This window comes from Somniosus microcephalus, chromosome 24 (assembly GCF_052327205.1).
Source record: "Somniosus microcephalus isolate GS21.2 chromosome 24, FLI_Smic_1.0, whole genome shotgun sequence".
Classification (NCBI taxonomy): Eukaryota; Metazoa; Chordata; class Chondrichthyes; order Squaliformes; family Somniosidae; genus Somniosus; species Somniosus microcephalus.
In genome coordinates, this window is record NC_141010.1 from 60,634,900 (window position 1) to 60,654,820 (window position 19,921).

The following is a 19,921-nucleotide window of genomic DNA, read 5'->3' on the forward strand; positions in this document are numbered from 1 at the left end:
TGTGCTCCACTGCATTTACCCTCCTTTGCTCCATATCCCTTGATACCCTGACTAACAAAACTCAGTCTTAAAAGCTCCAATTGTCCCCCAGCATCCACAGCCTTTTGGGGGAAGAGTTCCAGATTTCTACTATGCTCTGTGTGGAAAAAGAGTTTCCTGATTTCTTGAATGGCCTAGCTCTCATTTTAAGACCATGTCTCCTCGTTATTGATTTCTCCCACCAGAGGAAATAGTTTCTCTCTACCTACCCTATCAAACCCTTTCTAACATTTTAAGCAGCTTGACCAGATCACCGATCACTCCAGGTTGTACGAGCCAAGTTTATACAACCTGTCTTCATAATTTAACCCTCTAAACCCTAGTATCATTCTAGTGAATCTGCCCTGCACCCGCTTCAAGGCCAGTTGTCCTTCTTGAGATACAGTGCCCAAAACTGACGGCATTATTCCAGATGGGGGACTGACCAAGGCTCTGTCTAACTGAAGCATCACTCGCTCCCCTTTGTAATCCAGCCTCCCTCGAGGTAAAGGCCAACATTCCATTAGCCTTTTGGATTGCTTTTTGTACCTGTCTATTATTTTAATGATTGTGTACTTGGTCTCCCGAATCTCTCTGCTCCTCTACAGTTCCTAGTTTCTCACTATTTAGAAAATATTCCAATCTAATCTATCTTTCTTGGGTCCAAATACTTCACATTAAACTCCATCTGCCATAGTTTTTCCCACTGTCTTTGTCCCTTTGCAACTTCCGGCTCCCATCTGCTGTACTTATGTCCCTCCTAGCTTAATGTCATCTGCAAACTTGGATATACAACTCTGTTCCTTCATCCAAGTCATTTAATAAATATGGTGAAACATTGATGCCCCAAACCAGATCCCTGGGTATCCACTACTTGTCGCATCGTACCAGTCTGAGTACTAACCCTGTCGCATCGTACCAGTCTGAGTACTAACCCTGTCGCATCGTACCAGTCTGAGTACTAACCCTGTCGCATCGTACCAGTCTGAGTACTAACCCTGTCGCATCGTACCAGTCTGAGTACTAACCCTGTCGCATCGTACCAGTCTGAGTACTAACCCTGTCGCATCGTACCAGTCTGAGTACTAACCCTGTCGCATCGTACCAGTCTGAGTACTAACCCTGTCGCATCGTACCAGTCTGAGTACTAACCCTGTCGCATCGTACCAGTCTGAGTACTAACCCTGTCGCATCGTACCAGTCTGAGTACTAACCCTGTCGCATCGTACCAGTCTGAGTACTAACCCTGTCGCATCGTACCAGTCTGAGTACTAACCCTGTCGCATCGTACCAGTCTGAGTACTAACCCTGTCGCATCGTACCAGTCTGAGTACTAACCCTTTCTCCCCACTCTCTGGGGGGGGAAATTTGGTTGATTTGCGCCTCCTGTTAGCGCCCTAAGAGGGCGCTAACAGGGTGCAAAGCAACTCGCGCCCGGGTGCGGCGTCGCCGACGCCTCCCGTGAAATTCAGCGGTAGGTTAGCAGTGGCGCTAACCGTTAGCACCTCGCGGCGCTGCGCCGCTGGCGATGACGTCATCGCCATGCGCAGTGCCCCGGCCGCGATCCTTCGTACCGCCCCCTGACTTGCCACCGGACGCTATGTCCGACGGGGTCGGGGGGGCCTACCTGCAGCCGGGGCGGCGCTATTTAAAGGCGAGGCGCCAGGCGGCCATTTTTGTTGCTGGCTGCCTGCCAGCACCTGCCTCCGCTGCCGTCCCCAGCCTCCTTACCCCCCCCCCCCCCCCCCCCCCGCGGAGTGCCGGCTGCGCTCTGTGAGCCCGGCAATTCTCTTGAGTGCCGGGCTCTTTTGCCAGCACTCTGATCCCCGGGGGCCCAGCTGGGCCGCGGGTCATGCTGCGCAAGGCCTCTCCCCTTTAAGAAGGGGAGGAAGGCCTGCAATACTGCGGCACGTAGCGCCACAATATTCCCTCATAGCGCCCCAAGAATGAGGTAGGGTGCTTCCAGTAGCGCCCGCTTCCCTCTTGGGACACTACCACTCAATTTCGGTCGCAGGGGCGCTAGAAGTTGCCCTCTGTCTCTTTCCATCCAACCCAAGTCAAAAGGCTCCCTCCAATCCCGTGAGCTCTTTTTTGCCAATGATCTTTGTGTAGAACTTTACCGAATGGTTTCTCAAAATCCATACCAATAACATCCACAGACACTCCTTTGTCTATCTGATTAGTGACCTCAAAAAATTCACCAAGATTCGTTAGACATGACTTACCCTTGACAAATGTCTGATGACTGTATTTGACCAGCTCATATTTGTTCAAGTGCTCAGTCACTATCCTTGTTAGTTTACTTTGCTTTTTGTATTGTTTTGTTTTGAGCTCTGAGGTGAAGTACTGTGGTGGTAGTTGTGGGAGCAGTTTCAGGTGATGAATTAAGAGGTGCGTTAGCTACAGCGTGATTTTTATTGGTGCCAGTGTGCTAAATAAGTCGCTTTGTTTGGGGGAATCAAAAATGTGTGGTCGGGTACTTATATGGGGATTTTCTCCTACGGTCATGTTAGTATGGTCCAGAATCCTGGAAATCCTTGAGGCCAGGATGTGCTATTTCCTGACAATGTGCAGAGATGGGAGAAACTTTATCAGTTAGGATATTCCAGGAAACGGAGCTGCCTTGAGAGTGACTGCGTTAAGAGACTGTTCTTGTTTCTAGGTCAGCCAGCTCCGCAGCTCGCTCCCGGGATAGAAATGGGGTAAAGTAGAAACCTTTTAATCACGTGATCAAGAGGATGTTAGGAAACAAAATCAGAAGTGTAAAATTTTGCTTGGCCTATGAAGGGCAATCTAGAGGCGAGCACTTGTATTCCAAAAGCTGCTATACTCCTACAATTCCAGCAGACTAAACTTTCACCAACGGCGCTTTACTTGCCAGTTGTCAGGCACACAATCGGACCTTCGTCCCTACTAGGCCGATGTCAGTGACCGGGCGTGCTGGAGTCTCTTTATTGGAAAGACTCCACTGTAATGTAGAGCCGCATGACCCTGGAAAAGCCACGTTATTGGCTGGATCTGCAGTGTCAACGGGATGACTCCCAGCCCAGCATCGAAATATTTTGAATGCCCCAGCACCATTGTCTGTCAGTGCTGCTCCATCTACCAGGCCATTTCACACAATTGTCACCCTGTAACTGAAGATGTTCTTTCAATATAAATGTATTTAAATTTGCTCCCTGGTCCCTCTAGCCTGACCGGCTTTGAAACAATCTTGTCTGCTTTTATTCAGCCCTATGAGGTTCCGAGCGGTCTCCCCCGCCCCACCCAAACCATTTTCTCCCTGGACATTTTTTGAGCTTCTCTAATCTTTATTCCTAGCTCACCTCCTTTACACTAGGATCACTCTTACTCTCTGTGCCCTCTCTAATACTCGTATGGTCTTTCTGTGGAGTGGTGACCAGAAATGAATATTTTTAATTATTCCTCATTGACTCCGACCTTTCCATTTCCCTGTGCTAATTCTATTCCATTCATCTTCTATTTGTGCTGCACATTTCCCCCCCAATGTACAATACTTTTCGTTTGTCAGTATTAAACATCATTTGCCGTTTTGCCATCCACCTGCATAACTGATCCTTCTCCAAATCTTCAATTGCATCCTCTGCCTCTGCTGCTCTCCCTGTGTTAGCACTGTCTGCAAACTTGACAATCTTACAGCAACCTTTATAAAGCGCTGGTTAGGCCACAACTGGAGTATTGCGTCCAGTTCTGGTCACCACACTTTAGGAAGGATGTGAAGGCACTTGAGAGGGTGCAGAGGAGATTTACCAGACTGATTCTGGGGATGGGGGATCTTAGCTACAAGAACAGGTTGGACAAGCTGGATTTGTTTTCATTCGAGCAAAGGAGGCCGAGTGGTGATTTGATAGAGGTGTACAAGATTGTGACAGGGTTTGGATAGACTAGACAGGGAAAGGCTGTTCCCACTAGTTGATGATACAAGGACTAGGGGACACAGATTTAAGGTTTTGGGCAAGAGATACGGGGGGGGACGTGAGGAAAAACCTTTTTACACAGTGAGTGGTGAGGACCTGGAACTCGCTGCCGATGAGGTGGAGACTATCAATGTTTTCAAGGGGAGACTGGATAGGCACTTGAGGGAACTAAACTTGCAGGGCTACGGGGATAGAGCGGGGGAATGGGACTGACTGGCTTGCTCTACAGAGAGCCGGCACGGACTCGATGGGCCGAATGGCCTCCTGATGTGCCGTTATGACTCTGACTCTATGGCTGGAATTTTGCTGGCGCTCGGGGCGGGTTTGGAGGCGGGACATCGGCAAAATCGCAAAGATTGACGGCGGGTCGGAAACCTGCTGTCAACCCGCTTCCAATCAATCTTCTCAAGTGTCGGGTCCCCGATTTGCGCATGGACCCGACACCTAGTGGCGGGAAGAGGATTATAGCCATTTAACTGCTTATTAACAGGTTGTTATCAGGCAGTTAACAGGCTTTTTCCAATTTTGACACTTCTACTGCGGGCTTCCCGACGTCCGGACACCATGCCAGGTAAGTGTGGCGTGCTGCGAGTCGGCTGTAATGTTTATGCATTGATGACCGCTGCAGACGTGGTGTGAAGGAGCCAATGGTGCACTGGTGATTTTCAGAGATAAGAAAATGTTGGGAAATTCATTTTTAATGCATTTAGACTTTTCTGTAGGTAACAAGTTTTGAATTGTATGTGTGGTCCCACCTCTTTGGAAGAACCTCTCTCACCAGTGACAGATCGCTCCTGTAACCTCAACTGCAGCTGCCATCTGTTCCAGCCTAAGGAGGGAGTCACTGGAGAGCCTGGGTGCAAGAGCTCACCTTTGTACAGTGATTGTTGGTGTTTGCAGCACCTCAATGTTGTCAAACACTGAAAAATCAGCTGTCAAAAAAAATTGTGTGTGGTCCCTTTAAAAAAAAAACGGCCGATGACGCGTCATCAAATGATGTCCTCTTAATTAGCTGGCAAGCCCGCAGGGCAGGCTTAACAAGGCCAATTGATTAAAATTACATCTGTGGGCCGGATGTAGTTGGGGGCGGGACTGGAACCCAGAAGGCAGCTGACCTGCTGCCAAGCCGCCTTGAAGCAGAAAATCGCAGCCTATGACTAACTAGGCCGCAAGCACTGACCCCAGCAGGTCTTGTAAGGACTCTTTGCTATATTTTTATTTAAACCTAGCATCTTACTCAATCCTATGTTTTACCTGGACTCCCAAGGCTTATAGTTTGATTCGAAGTTTTTCATGGGGAACTTTATCAGAAGGTGTTTGATGGTCAGCTGTATCATCGAGTGTTCGGCCTATTTACCTTTTTTGTTTACAAAGGAAAGAAAAGAACTCACATTTATATAGAGCCTTTCACGACCTCTGTACGTCCCAAAGTGCAAGTGTAGTCGCTGTTGTAATGTAGGAAACGCAGCAGCCAATTTGCGCACAGCAAGCTCCCACAAACAGCAATGAGATAATGACCATATAATCTGTTTTAGTGATGTTGGCTGGGGGGGATAAATGTTGGGCAGGATGCCAGGAGAACACCCCTGCTCTTCTTTGAAAAATGTCATTGGATTTTTTATGTTCACCTGAAAGGGCAGATGGAGCCTCGTTTTAACATCTCATCCGAAAGACGGCGCCTCAGACTGCGCCGCGCTCCCTGGAGTGTCAGCCTAGATTATGTGTTGAAGTCTCTGGAGCGGGCCTTGAACCCAGAGGTGAGAGTGCTGCCAACGAGCCACGGCTGACACCATATTTTATCTGTCATATTCTCAAAATAATTTGAAATTTGACAGGCAGGATCTTGCTGTTCTAAATCCATGGTAGCTTCTTCTTCTTAATTATTGACACACAGGTGGTACTCAACAACAACTTGCATTTATATAGCGCCTTTTAACGTAGTAAAATGTCCCAAGGTGCTTCACAGGAGCGTTATCAAACAAAATTTGACACCGAACCACATAAGGAGATATTAGGGCAGGTGACCTAATTAGGGCAGCACGGTGGCATAGTGGTTAGCACTGTTGCCTCACAGCGCCAGGGACCCGGGTTCGAATCCGGCCTCGGGCGACTGTCTGTGTGGAGTTTGCACATTCTCCCCGTGTTTGCGTGGGTTTTCTCCGGGTGCTCCGGTTTCCTCCCACAGACCAAAGATGTGCGGGTTAGGTTGATTGGCTATGATAAAATTGACCCTTAGTGTTAGGGGGATTAAAATACGTGGGGATAGGGTGGGATATGTGTCGGTGCAGGCTCGATGGGCCGAAATGGCCTCTATCTGCACTGTGGGGTTTCTGTGATTTCTGTGATTCTGTGACCAAAGCGATAGGTTTTAAGGAGCGTCTTGAAGGAGGTAGAGAACCGGAGAGGTTTAGGGAGGGAGTTCCAGTGCTTAGGGCCTTGGCAGCTGAAGGCACGGCCACCAAGTAAAACAGGGGATGCTCAGGAGGCCGGAATTGGAGGAACACAGCGCTCTTGTGGGGGGTGCAGGGTGGGGGTTGGGGGGGCCTGGTGGTTGTAGGGCTGGAAGAGATTACAGAGATAGGGAGGGGCAAGGCCATGGAGGGATTTAAAAACGAGGATGATGTGTACGTCAGCGAGCACAGAGTTGATGGGTGAATGGGACTTGGTGTGAGTTAGAACATGGGCAGCAGAGTTTTGGATGACCTCAAGTTCACTCCTAAGAATGCTGTCCATTATTTTACCTGTGATACCAGGCTAATGGACTGTAGTTGTCTGGGTCAGATTTATTCTCCTTTTAAGAATAGATGCTAAATTTGCTCCTAGACCTACAATACCCCAATGTTTCCTTTATGACAATAGCCATCAAACTTCCTCCGTCATCTCTAAACAACATGGTTATACGTACTGATACCACTTAGTTTCTGCAGCTGATTTCTAACTGCAATATTATCAGTAGGGTTTCAGTCAAGCCTAATGTTTGGATAGTGAGAAACAGCCAGCAGCACAATGTCGTGCTTGCTTTGTTCTTTTGAGGAAGTGACGGTTGTGCATGGGGGAACTGCAGTGGATGTGACTTTCAGAAAGCCTTTGACGAGGGAGCACACATGAGACTATTGGAGAAGTTTAAGGATTATGGATTTGGGGGGGAGGTAGGGTAGAAATTAGATTACAAACTGGTTAGAAGGGAGGAAACGGAGAGTAGGAGTTAAAGGCAGTTTCTCTGTTCTGGGACCACCTCTGTTCACTGTGCACATCAATGATTTGGATACAGCGCTCGATGGAGTGCTGTCAAAATTTACAGTTGATACTAAAATAGGAAAATAAAGAGAGACTTCACAACCTCAGGATGTCCCAAAGTGCTTTACAGCCAATGAGGTACTTTTGCTGTGTAGTCGCTGTTGTAATGTTGGAAACACTGCAGCCAATTTATGCACAGCAAGATCCCACAAATAGCAATGCGATATTGACCAGATCATCTGTTTAAGTGATGTTGAATGAGGGATAAATATTGGCCAATGACACCAGGGAGAACGCCCCTGCTCTTCTTCGAAATGGTGCCATGTGATGTTTTACGTCCACCTGAGAGGGCAGACATTTAACTCTCAACCCAAAAATGGCACCTCCAGTCGTGCAGCACACCCTCGGTGCTGTACTGGAATGTCAGCCTGGATATATGCTCGAGTTTCTGGAGTGGGACTTGAACCTACAACTTTCTGACTCTGAGGCAAGATGTGCTACCCACAGAGACAACGAGGCATAGTAAATAAGTCTGAGGATCAGAGGAAGCTGCAAGGGGATATTGTTAAGATGGTAGAATTCACAGCTGTGTCGCTGTATAACATGGGTACAGTACTGGTGGGTACAGGTCTGTCACTGTATAACATGGGTACAGTACTGGTGGGTACAGGTGTGTCACTGTATAACATGGGTACAGTACTGGTGGGTACAGGTGTGTCACTGTATAACATGGGTACAGTACTGGTGGGTACAGGTGTGTCGCTGTACAACATGGGTACAGTACTGGTGGGTACAGGTGTGTCACTGTACAACATGGGTACAGTACTGGTGGGCACAGGTCTGTCACTATAACACGGGTACAGTACTGGTGGGTACAGGTGTGTCACTGTATAACACTGGGGTACAGTACTGGTGGGTACAGGTGTGTCACTGTATAACACGGGTACAGTACTGGTGGGTACAGGTGTGTCACTGTATAACATGGGTACAGTACTGGTGGGTACAGGTGTGTCGCTGTACAACATGGGTACAGTACTGGTGGGTACAGGTGTGTCACTGTACAACATGGGTACAGTACTGGTGGGCACAGGTCTGTCACTATAACACTGGGGTACAGTACTGGTGGGTACAGGTGTGTCACTGTATAACACGGGTACAGTACTGGTGGGTACAGGTCTGTCACTGTATAACACTGGGGTACAGTACTGGTGGGTACAGGTCTGTCCCTGTATAACACTGGGGTACAGTACTGGTGGGTACAGGTGTGTCACTATATAACATGGGTACAGTACTGGTGGGCACAGGTCTGTCACTGTATAACACTGGGGTACAGTACTGGTGGGTACAGGTGTGTCACTATATAACATGGGTACAGTACTGGTGGGTACAGGTGTGTCACTGTATAACACTGGGGTACAGTACTGGTGGGCACAGGTCTGTCACTGTATAACACTGGGGTACAGTACTGGTGGGTACAGGTGTGTCACTGTATAACACTGGGGTACAGTACTGGTGGGTACAGGTCTGTCACTGTATAACACTGGGGTACAGTACTGGTGGGTACAGATGTGTCACTATATAACATGGGTACAGTACTGGTGGGCACAGGTCTGTCACTGTATAACACTGGGGTACAGTACTGGTGGGTACAGGTGTGTCACTATATAACATGGGTACAGTACTGGTGGGTACAGGTGTGTCACTGTATAACACTGGGGTACAGTACTGGTGGGTACAGGTGTGTCACTGTATAACACTGGGGTACAGTACTGGTGGGTACAGGTCTGTCACTGTATAACACTGGGGTACAGTACTGGTGGGTACAGGTCTGTCACTGTATAACATGGGTACAGTACTGGTGGGTACAGGTCTGTCACTGTATAACATGGGTACAGTACTGGTGGGTACAGGTCTGTCACTGTATAACATGGGTACAGTACTGGTGGGTACAGGTGTGTCACTGTATAACATGGGTACAGTACTGGTGGGTACAGGTCTGTCACTGTATAACATGGGTACAGTACTGGTGGGTACAGGTGTGTCACTGTATAACATGGGTACAGTACTGGTGGGTACAGGTGTGTCGTTGTATAACACTGGGGTACAGTACTGGTGGGTACAGGTGTGTCGTTGTATAACACTCGGGTACAGTACTGGTGGGTACAGGTGTGTCGTTGTATAACACTGGGGTACAGTACTGGTGGGTACAGGTGTGTCGTTGTATAACATGGGTACAGTACTGGTGGGTACAGGTGTGTCGTTGTATAACACTGGGGTACAGTACTGGTGGGTACAGGTGTGTCGTTGTATAACATGGGTAAAGTACTGGTGGGTACAGGTCTGTCACTGTATAACACTGGGGTACTACTGGTGGGTACAGGTCTGTCACTGTATAACACTGGGGTACAGTACTGGTGGGTACAGGTGTGTCACTGTATAACACTGGGGTACAGTACTGGTGGGTACAGGTCTGTCACTGTATAACACTGGGGTACAGTACTGGTGGGTACAGGTCTGTCACTGTATAACACTGGGGTACAGTACTGGTGGGTACAGGTCTGTCACTGTATAACATGGGTACAGTACTGGTGGGTACAGGTCTGTCACTGTATATCACTGGGGTACAGTAGTGGTGGGCACAGGTCTGTCACTGTATAACATGGGTACAGTACTGGTGGGTACAGGTCTGTCACTGTATAACATGGGTACAGTACTGGTGGGTACAGGTCTGTCACTGTATATCACTGGGGTACAGTACTGGTGGGCACAGGTCTGTCACTGTATAACATGGGTACAGTACTGGTGGGTACAGGTCTGTCACTGTATAACACTGGGGTACAGTACTGGTGGGTACAGGTGTGTCACTGTATAACATGGGTACAGTACTGGTGGGTACAGGTGTGTCGTTGTATAACATGGGTACAGTACTGGTGGGTACAGGTGTGTCGTTGTATAACATGGGTACAGTACTGGTGGGTACAGGTGTGTCGTTGTATAACATGGGTACAGTACTGGTGGGTACAGGTGTGTCGTTGTATAACATGGGTACAGTACTGGTGGGTACAGGTGTGTCGTTGTATAACATGGGTACAGTACTGGTGGGTACAGGTGTGTCGTTGTATAACATGGGTACAGTACTGGTGGGCACAGGTCTGTCACTGTATAACACTGGGGTACAGTACTGGTGGGTACAGGTCTGTCACTATAACGGGTACAGTACTGGTGGGTACAGGTCTGTCACTGTATAACACTGGGGTACAGTACTGGTGGGAACAGGTCTGTCACTATAACACGGGTACAGTACTGGTGGGTACAGGTGTGTCGTTGTATAACATGGGTACAGTACTGGTGGGTACAGGTGTGTCGTTGTATAACATGGGTACAGTATTGGTGGGTACAGGTCTGTCACTGTATAACATGGGTACAGTACTGGTGGGTACAGGTCTGTCACTGTATAACACTGGGGTACAGCACTGGTGGGTACAGATCTGTCACTATAACACTGGGGTACAGTACTGGTTGGTACAGGTCTGTCACTAACACTGGGGTACAGTATTGGTGGGTACAGGTCTGTCACTATATAACACGGGTACAGTACTGGTGGGTACAGGTCTGTCACTATATAACATGGGTACAGTACTGATGGGTATAGGTCGGTCACTATAATGGGTACAGTATTGGTGGGTACAGGTCTGTCACTGTATAACACGGGTACAGTACTGGTGGGTAATGGTCGGTCACTGTATAATACTGGGGTACAGTACTGGTGAGTACAAGTGTGTTACTGTATAACGGGTACAGTACTGGTGGGTACAGGTCTGTCACTATAACATTGGGGTACAGTACTGGTGGGTACAGGTCTGTCACTATAACACTGGGGTGCAGTACTGGTGGGTACAGGTCTGTCACTGATGGGTCCATTTGGTCATCAGTTTGGTACACGATCTGACACACACCGATGCTCTTCCTAACTGAGCAGCCTGCCAACATTAACCAAACAAATGGCCCCTCGGGTTAGGCACCAGAAAATGGCTGGCACCCATGGAAATGTGGCCCAACGACAGAATAGCATAGTCCTGAGATTACACCATGCAATACTAATGTCTGAAATTCCCCCCTTCACTGTTTCTGTGGCGGCATTTATCCAGTTATTTTAAGCGGGTTAATGCCTCTACGCCCTGGCAATCCATCCCTGGAAGCCCAGGTAACCGACTCCAATTGGCACCTGTATTTCATAATCGCTGGTTTGTTCTGGTTTTTTTTTGTTTGTATCCTGGAGGTTTGTAAAGGGCTGTTTTTAATGCTGTTGCCTCAAATTCTAAATTCGAACCCCAAGGTGTGTTAGTATCAGCAATGTGTGAAATCTGCAGATTCATTTGTGGCCCCATCAGGCTCCATGTTCCCACCTATCTGGCCTAAAATGACAGAAGCATGGACACTCTTGCCTTGGAGTACATCAAGGAAAGAGAACATGGCAGGGTGGAAATATATACAATCTGTAAAGAAAGATTTTCATTTATATAGCGCCTTTCACCAACTCGGGACGTTCCCAAAGCGCTTTACAGCCAATGAAGTACTTTTGAAGTGTAGTCACTTATTTTACATGAAACAGAACAGTCCACCCAGTGCTTCAATAGACTTTTCAGTAACGTTGAAGCAGTTCAGCAATTTAAACTGTGGAGTCTGAATGAACATTGCAGGGTGTGTGTGTGTGTGTTCTGGAATTGTCAGTATATTGAGCACAGTGCTGGTGTGTTGTTCACCACTGGAACTGCATGGACACTCCCTACTCAACCCAGAGTGCATTCCAGTTTTGCTCTGCTATTGTTCCCTCCCTCCCATGTGATGCACCATATGGCTTTGCTGTACAAATACCGGGAAACTAGTGATTCCTCTCCCCGTGGACCACTAATGAGATTAACCGCATACCCGATAACATGTAAGTAGTGTTGGGGCTAATTGGTACCTTGTCATTTGGTGCCTAGACATTTGTCTGTCCTGTGTTTTTCTATTAAGTAATTTAAAATTAGAAACAAGGTTAAATAGCTGCAGTGGCTGCTGGAAATCCATTGCACAGGAGCTTGCTCCAGCAACTGCTGTAGGGTTATACTGTAATATCCACACAGGTGATCAACTGCAGTGTCGACTGAGGATGTGCTGTTTTACCAGAGTCGTAATGTGTGCGCAGGCAGTAGATGTGGGCATGTTCTGCAATAATCACTACTTTATGAATCTTGTGTTACAGTTGCTCTGCAGCTTAATTTGCTGGAGTTCTTTGAGGAAGTAACATATAGGGTGGATAAAGGGGAACCAGTGGACGTAGTGTATTTAGACTTCCAAAAGGCATTTGACAAGGTGCCACACATAAGATTATTGCTTAAGATAAAAAATCACGGGATTGGGGGTAATATTCTGGCATGGATAGAGGATTGGCTATCTAACAGAAGGCAGAGAGTTGGGATAAATGGTTCATTCTCAGACTGGCAATCAGTAACTAGTGCTGTTCCGCAGGGGTCAGTGCTGGGTCCCCAACTCTTTACAATCTATATTAACGATTTGGAGGAGGGGACCGAGTGTAACATATCAAAGTTTGCAGATGATACTAAGATGGGAGGGAAAGTAGTGAGTGAGGAGGACATAAAAAACCTGCAAGGGGACATAGACAGGCTAAGTAAGTGGGCAGAGATTTGGCAGATGGAATACAATACTGGAAAGTGTGAGGTTATGCACTTTGGCAGGAAAAATCGTAGAGCAAGTTATTATCTTAATGGCAAGAAACTGGAAAGTACTGAAGTACAAAGGGATCTGGGGGTCCTGGTGCACAAAACTCAAAAGGTTAGTATGCAGGTGCAGCAAGTGATTAAGAAGGCCAATGGAATGTTGGCTTTCATTGCGAGGGGGATAGAATATAAAAATAGGGAGGTATTGCTTCAGTTGTACAAGGTATTGGTGAGACCGCACCTGGAATACTGCGTATAGTTTTGGTGTCAATACTTAAGAAAGGACATACTTGCTCTCGAGTCAGTACAAAGAAGGTTCACTCGGTTAATCCCGGGGATGAGGGGATGGACATATGAGGAGAGATTGAGTAGATTGGGACTCTACTCATTGGAGTTCAGAAGAGTGAGAGGCGATCTTATTGAAACATATAAGATTGTGAAGGGGGTGGATGCGGGGAGGATGTTTCCGATGATGGGTGAAACTAGAACTAGGGGGCATAGACTTAGAATAAGGGGCTGCTCTTTCAAAACTGAGATGAGGAGGAACTACTTCACTCAGAGGGTGGTAGGTCCATGGAATATGCTGCCCCAAAAAGCTGTAGAAGCTACATCATTACATAAATTTAAAACAGAAATAGACAGTTTCCTAGAAGTAAAGGGAATTAAGGGTTACTGGGAGTGGGCAGGAATTTGGACATGAGTCTAGGTTCGGATCGGTCATGGCCCTGTGGGTAGCGGAGTGGGCCCAGGGGCCATGTAGCCTGATCCTGCTCCTATTTCGTGTGTCCAATTCTGTTAGATTCAGGAGATGGTTCTGTGATAGTGGATTGGCGGTTAGGATCAGATCAGCCATGATCTTATTGAATGGCGGAGCAGGCTCGAGGGGCCGATTGGCCTACTCCTGCTCCTATTTCTTATGTTCTTAATCAATCCTGTCATCCGAACCTGGTAGAATATCTGGAAATGGTTCCACAAACAGGAGATGAACGAATGGCCAGATAATTTGTTGGTGTTTGGTCAAGGAGTGCATGTTGGCCAGGACAGATGCCAGGAGAGCTTCCTGTTCTTCTCTGATTAGTGCCATGGGGTCTGTTACATCTACCTGAACAGGCAGGCGGGGCCTTGATTTGACATCCCACCCAAAAGACAGCACTTCCGACAGTGCAGCACTCACCCGTGCTGCACAGGAATGTCGGCCTGGATCGTGTGCTCAAGTCCCAGAGTGAGAACTGAACCCGATTCAGAGGAGCGAGTGCTGCCATGGGACGAAGCTGACGCTGGACTGGAACCTCTTCCCAGTAAGGTGGCTAACCGTCCCAGATCGTTCTGGAGTCTCCTGGAATGCAAACTGAATCTCCTGGGCACTGTTACGAACAACCTTTGAGAAAACAGGGAAGAGGAGTTTACACGTTGTACCTGTGGAGTTGTTAGTCGTTGCCATGGCGATAGCTGACCGTCCGGCGCATATGGGCGGCATGTTTCCTGGGAGTTGTAGTTCTTGTCTTGTTTCTGCCTTTCGGTGGTCTCCGGGAGTGCAGAACTACAACTCCCAAAATACCCTGCCCACCCTGCTCCTCAAACACTGGAGACACCCTGGGGGAAGCCTGCGGAGTGTCACTTGGGGTGATCGTCATTTGATGATGTTCGTACAGAACACTGAGACGGAGCACAGCAAGTCAAGTCTTTCGAAGGACAAAAATGGACCCATGGTAGTTTAGCAGAGCTGTTGCAGAAATACACTGCGAATCGCAGTAACTGTTGAATGATTTTAACTCGTTGACCCACAATTCGCTGCCAAAATAACAGTGAGGCTAATGGCGCTCGTCGTTATTTATACGCAAATGCCACGGCAATTTCAGGCGAGGGGCAGATGCGCGATTAAATGCGGAAATCCCAATGATGTTCGAGTTGCGCCGCTCCACTGTTAGCTTTGAAAATGGCATTTCGCTGTCGCCTCACCATTTCGCTGTCGCCTCACCATTGACACTTTTGAACAGTGTGACATTGCTGTATTTGTGTAGTAGAGACAAAATAAACTCGCCATAGAAAATTACTTCTTGTCCATTTCAGTCTAAGTATCCTTTAACGGCATGATAACTGTTAGTTACTGCCTGTCGACATCTCTGGCACTGAAAATTAACTATTACAAGTGTGAAGTCTCCTTCGGGCTTTAATTGTTGGAGATTTTAAAAATGTAAAATTTTAAACTTATTCTTTCTGTCTCTTTTTCTCTCTCTCTCTCCCTTTATTTCTCTTTCTGTACCTAATTTGACATTGAATTCACCCACTATTTTACTCTTCCTTCTCCGTCGTTGCGCTGTTAATTTCACAATCCTTCAGTCTGATTGGTTAAGGAGATGCTTGCCCTGTTCACTCGGGGCCCAGTTATTAGCTCGCACTTTCAGCTACTTGCCATGCAAAAAATGTAAAAACCTAACTAGCCTAGGGCAAGTCTAACGAACAGCAGACGCCATTAGATTCAGTCCTACAGCTAATTATGGCCCATTGCTTTTAGGCTGAGGGTTTTCTCCCCAAATCCCTCAGCCTGGCTTTTTCGCCACAACTTTGAAACCCATCTCTACAACCATGCCTGGGGGTGATCCTCCCTTACACTTCTACTCCTGCGGATTTGCTTTATTATTGGTGCAGTGTATAAATATTCTACGGGCCCATTTCTTCATGCATTTCACTGCAGGAATGGGAACGGAGGGTGGAGCATTCTTAATCCAGCTCTGACCTTTTAGGCCTCGGGCTTATAAACAGGAGGAGGCCATTCAGCCCCTCGAGGTTGCCTGGCTCTAATTTTAACATTATGCCCCCTGTTCCGAATTCATCCGCCAGAGGAAGGACCCCCTCCAAGGCCAATACAGGAAACTCTCGATTTACCGGCACCTAAATAACCGGAAATCTCTGTTAACCGGCAAAATTCAGGAGTCGGTTCAGGTAAGTTTTACTTCATATTAGTGGCCGTTCTTGCATCTGTGGCTGTGTAACCGGGGTTCCTGCTCGACGCCTGGATCTGTTGCTGTGTACGGAGCTCTCGTACCTTTATACCTCTCTGTAATCCAGACTTTTTGATAAACCGGCACCACGCTGGTCCCGTTGGTGCCGGATAATAAAGAGTTTCCTGTCGATCCTTCCTGTGGTGCGGTGTCCAGAACTGAACACAGTTACTCCAGATGAGGTCCGACCAAGGCTCTATACAACTGAAGCATCACTCTTCACCTTTATATTCCAACCCCCTCTTGCTGGTGGGAATTCTGGCTGGCGCCCATCCTGCGTGGGAAATGACTCCGACCCGGAATTCTGGCTGGCGCCCATCCTGCGTGGGAAATGACTCCGACCCGGAATTCTGGCTGGCGCCCATCCTGTGTGGGAAATGACTCCGACCCAGGAAAATGGCTCGGGGTTGTGGTGGTCTCCATGATTGCTGAAAGCAGAAAGAAGCCAACTTAGATACAGGTTTAAGAAGGAAGACACTGAGCCACAGCAGACCCCATCTTTATAATGTAAATGCAATAGCTTTTGCAAACAGCGGGCAACTGTCACCTGATCAAACCTCCACGCGTACGTCCAACCAGAGTTGGCAATCTAGCTTACAGGAGACCCTGTGGCTGTGAAGCTGAACCCAGTTCTGTCCACACGCACGCATTAAAGCACCAGTTACTGGATAACAATCAGCATCACGCATACGCTCACTTTTTTTTTTTTCTCGCGCTCTCTTAATAGTGTCAGCCATGGCTCAGTTGGTAGCTCCCTCGCCTCGGAGTCAGAAGTTTGTGGGTTCAAGTCTCACTCCAGAGACTTGAGCACAAAAATCTAGGCTGACACTCCAGTGCAGTAGTGAGGGAGTGCTGCACCGTCGGAAGTGCCGTCTTTTGGATGAGGCGTTAAACTAAACCGAGGCCCCATCTGCTCTCTCGGGTGGACGTAAAAGATCCCATGGCACTACTTCGAAGAAGAGCAGGGGAGTTCTCCCCAGTGTCCTGGCCAATATTTATCCCTCAACCAACATAACAAAAACAGATTATCTGGTCATTATCAGTTTGCTGTGCACAAATTAGCTGCCGCGTTTCCCACATTACAACAGTGACTACACTTCAAAAGTACTTCATTGGCTGTAAAGCGTTTTGGGACGTCCGGTGGTCGAGAAAGTCGCTATATAAATACACGTCTTTCTTTTTTGCCTACTGCTAATAGCACAGATGAGAATTGAACTCGAGACTCTCTGGCCTTTATGGATTAGTGTTTCAGCTGGCAGTGCCTTTACCCACTAGATTTTGCTTTGAAATTACTTGATAGAACTGAAGAATTCCTTTTGAGCTATTTTGCTGAATTGTAACTTTAATTGATAGAGAGATTCCTTGTTCTGTGTATGTTATACAAGATCTATCCTCGCCAGGAATCTGTTGCAAGGTAATGACTGAGAATCATTGCTGGAGCAGAGTAGAGAGAGCTTTGCTAAGTTTGTAGAGAATTTTAAAATAGGATGAGCAAGAGCAGCTCTGAGCACGTGGCATCAGGACACGGAGTGGAATTGGAGATGCTCTTCCTGAGGTGTTGCGTGGATGTTGAACTTGAGGCTCTGACTACCATAAACACTTTTCAAACTTATTTTTAGTTTGGCACATCAATTTCTATTTTTAACACCAACACGCAAGGCCAGGTGCTGCAGTGATGTTCGAGGTGCTGCTTGGGCCCACGTGCTAAGCGCATGAACTAGGGAGCTATTTGTTTGCATTTGCACCCAGTCAACAACAGATCAGCTTCCTCTGTGGCTCAGTTGGTGCAGCCTCTAAGTAGGTGAGACGGGCAGACTAGGATAGCCTCCGGCTTGAGCCCTGTTCTGAGTCAGTTGTGTATTCACACAAGCTTAAAAAAAGGCACAGAGACAGTAGATGGTTAAAATGTTTAAGCTATGCTTTTATGTTATTTCCCCTTAGTCTGTAAACAATACGCAATTAATTAGCCTTTCTCGGTAATAAATAAACACCTTGCACCCACTTTGGGAAAAGTTTGGTCCTTTTGGGATGTGGTGGGGTGGGGGTGACTTTTTAAAACAAGAGACTGGCATGAGCAGTTGGGTGTAGCAAGTCTGCCAAGTCAGTCAGGTCTTCAAATAAAAGCTGTAAGGGCAAGCTTTGGCCAGGCTCAGACGTTTCACATTGGAAGATTATTAGAAGTTATTTTGTTTAAGTAAAACGACTGACTGGTGTGGGGACACGTGGCATGTTCATTATTTTGTATTATTACACAAAGATTATAATTGTTTAAATCAGTGAATCAGATCATAACTGTTGCTCTGCATGTTCACTCTGAACTAAAACAGCTTAATGATTCATGTCTGGCCTTGTCTAACAAAGTATTTCCTCAATCTGCCTTCAAAGAGATTGAAGGAGCTTGTGTACAAAAGACACGAATATCTAGTTCAGTTCACGGGAGGGTATTGCCGGCTGTATCCTACCCGGTTTCAAATCCTGCTGGCCCATCACTCCTGTCTTTGCTGACCTACGTTAGGTTCAAGTCCTCCCATCGTCTCAGATTTAAAATTATCATCCTTGTGTTAAAACCCTCCACGGCCTCGCCCTTCAGTATCTCTGGAACCTTCTCCAGTGTTACAAGCCCTTGAACTCTGTGCAACCCGATATGTGATAACTGTGTCTTCACGTGTGCTACTTCACGAAGGCAGGCTGAGGAAACGCTTGGTGAGACGAGGCCAGACCTCAGATGTGAATCCTTTAGCTGCTTTGCTTCATAGTGAGTGAACCGACAGAGCAGCGGTTTTGATTGGATTCACTCAGTTCAAACACTGTCTTTGCGTGATATGAAATAATGAGCATGATATGCTTCCTCACATTGAGTGGTGATCTTACTTAATCAAAATAACTCCCGACTACCCTCCTGCATGCTACTCTTCCAAGCTAGGCCAAAGCTTGCCCTCGCAGCTTTCCGTTTCTGCTTGCTTCAGTATCTTGTGCTTTTCACCTTCTGTCCACAGCCAGAAGGGAGTAGCTACTTCCCAGTGCAATGGTTGGAAGTGCTTATTGATTACCAAACAAGCCAATGAATTAATTATTATTTTCAGTCTGAGAAAACATCTAAACTTTGCATTTTTGCCACCAATTGTCTCAGTGCCTTTTCTAACTTCTGTAAATATGCTCTGCTTTAAGAACAAAACACTTTAAACCGTGGGAACAAAGGTTTCAAAAAATCCTGAAAGTTGAAAGATGAGTACTGGTGACACGTTAGATAAATATGTTTACATTTACAGATTCTGATTTAGTTTACGCTCTGGTAAGTTTCTTTTATGTCAACTTAATCCCCTCCTCCTGCTTTCCTGAAGGTACTGACTCCTGGTTCCATGGCCGTTCATGTGTGAGCCTAGGTAATGTGTCTTGGCTATTCAACTGTCGGGATGTCACGCTAGAGCCTGTACCTCCATCTTATCAGACGTCCACAACCCTGCATTTTCCATTGGGGGGGGGTTGCTGGATAGTGATCTGGAGTAGGGAACCTAGGGTGCACCGAGATGGATTATTGTGCCTCTATTGCCACCCCGTCTGAGATTAGTTTGCTTGGCACAGACCTGCCAAACCCAGGGCACTGTGGGTCACTTTCATGCTGCCTTCACCAACTGCTGCATTGGGGAGCGCAAGATGAATTTCTGTTCCAGTACAGCTCCAGGGTCTTTACTCCAGGGTTTATACAACAAGTGTGGTGCCATTCTGGAGTGAAGTGGAACCGAGACATCTGACAGTAGGCAATGATTCACCCCTACAGTTCCCATATGATAGCTTCCTAATGGGTGGACCGTTGGAGTGAGACTCCAAGACTCTTTGTGGGCATGAACAGACAAATGAGCCCAATATCGCTAGAACCCATTGGCAGGCTACCTGCTTATCCATTATTGGAGCCAGGGATGGTACCTATAACCTTGTTTCAGTAAAATCGAATTACAGTGCTTAAATGTTTCTTTTTAGTAGATTGCATCCTCTTGCGTTCTAAGTT

The 19,921-nt window shown here is 47.2% G+C and overlaps 1 protein-coding gene across 3 annotated transcripts in view; it reads left to right on the forward strand.

The window, feature by feature from the left end:
* The window catches only part of nmt1a (N-myristoyltransferase 1a), a 128,531-nt gene that overhangs the window by 19,141 nt on the left and 89,469 nt on the right, over window positions 1-19,921 (forward strand). Inside the window, exon 1 of one of the 3 annotated variants that reach the window (XM_085966647.1) lies at window positions 18,654-18,670. The exons of the other annotated variants lie outside the window; for them this stretch is intronic. The gene's annotated coding sequence lies outside the window, so the exon portion shown is untranslated. Of the gene's footprint in view, window positions 1-18,653; window positions 18,671-19,921 lie in introns of those variants that run through there. 3 annotated transcript variants of the gene reach the window in all.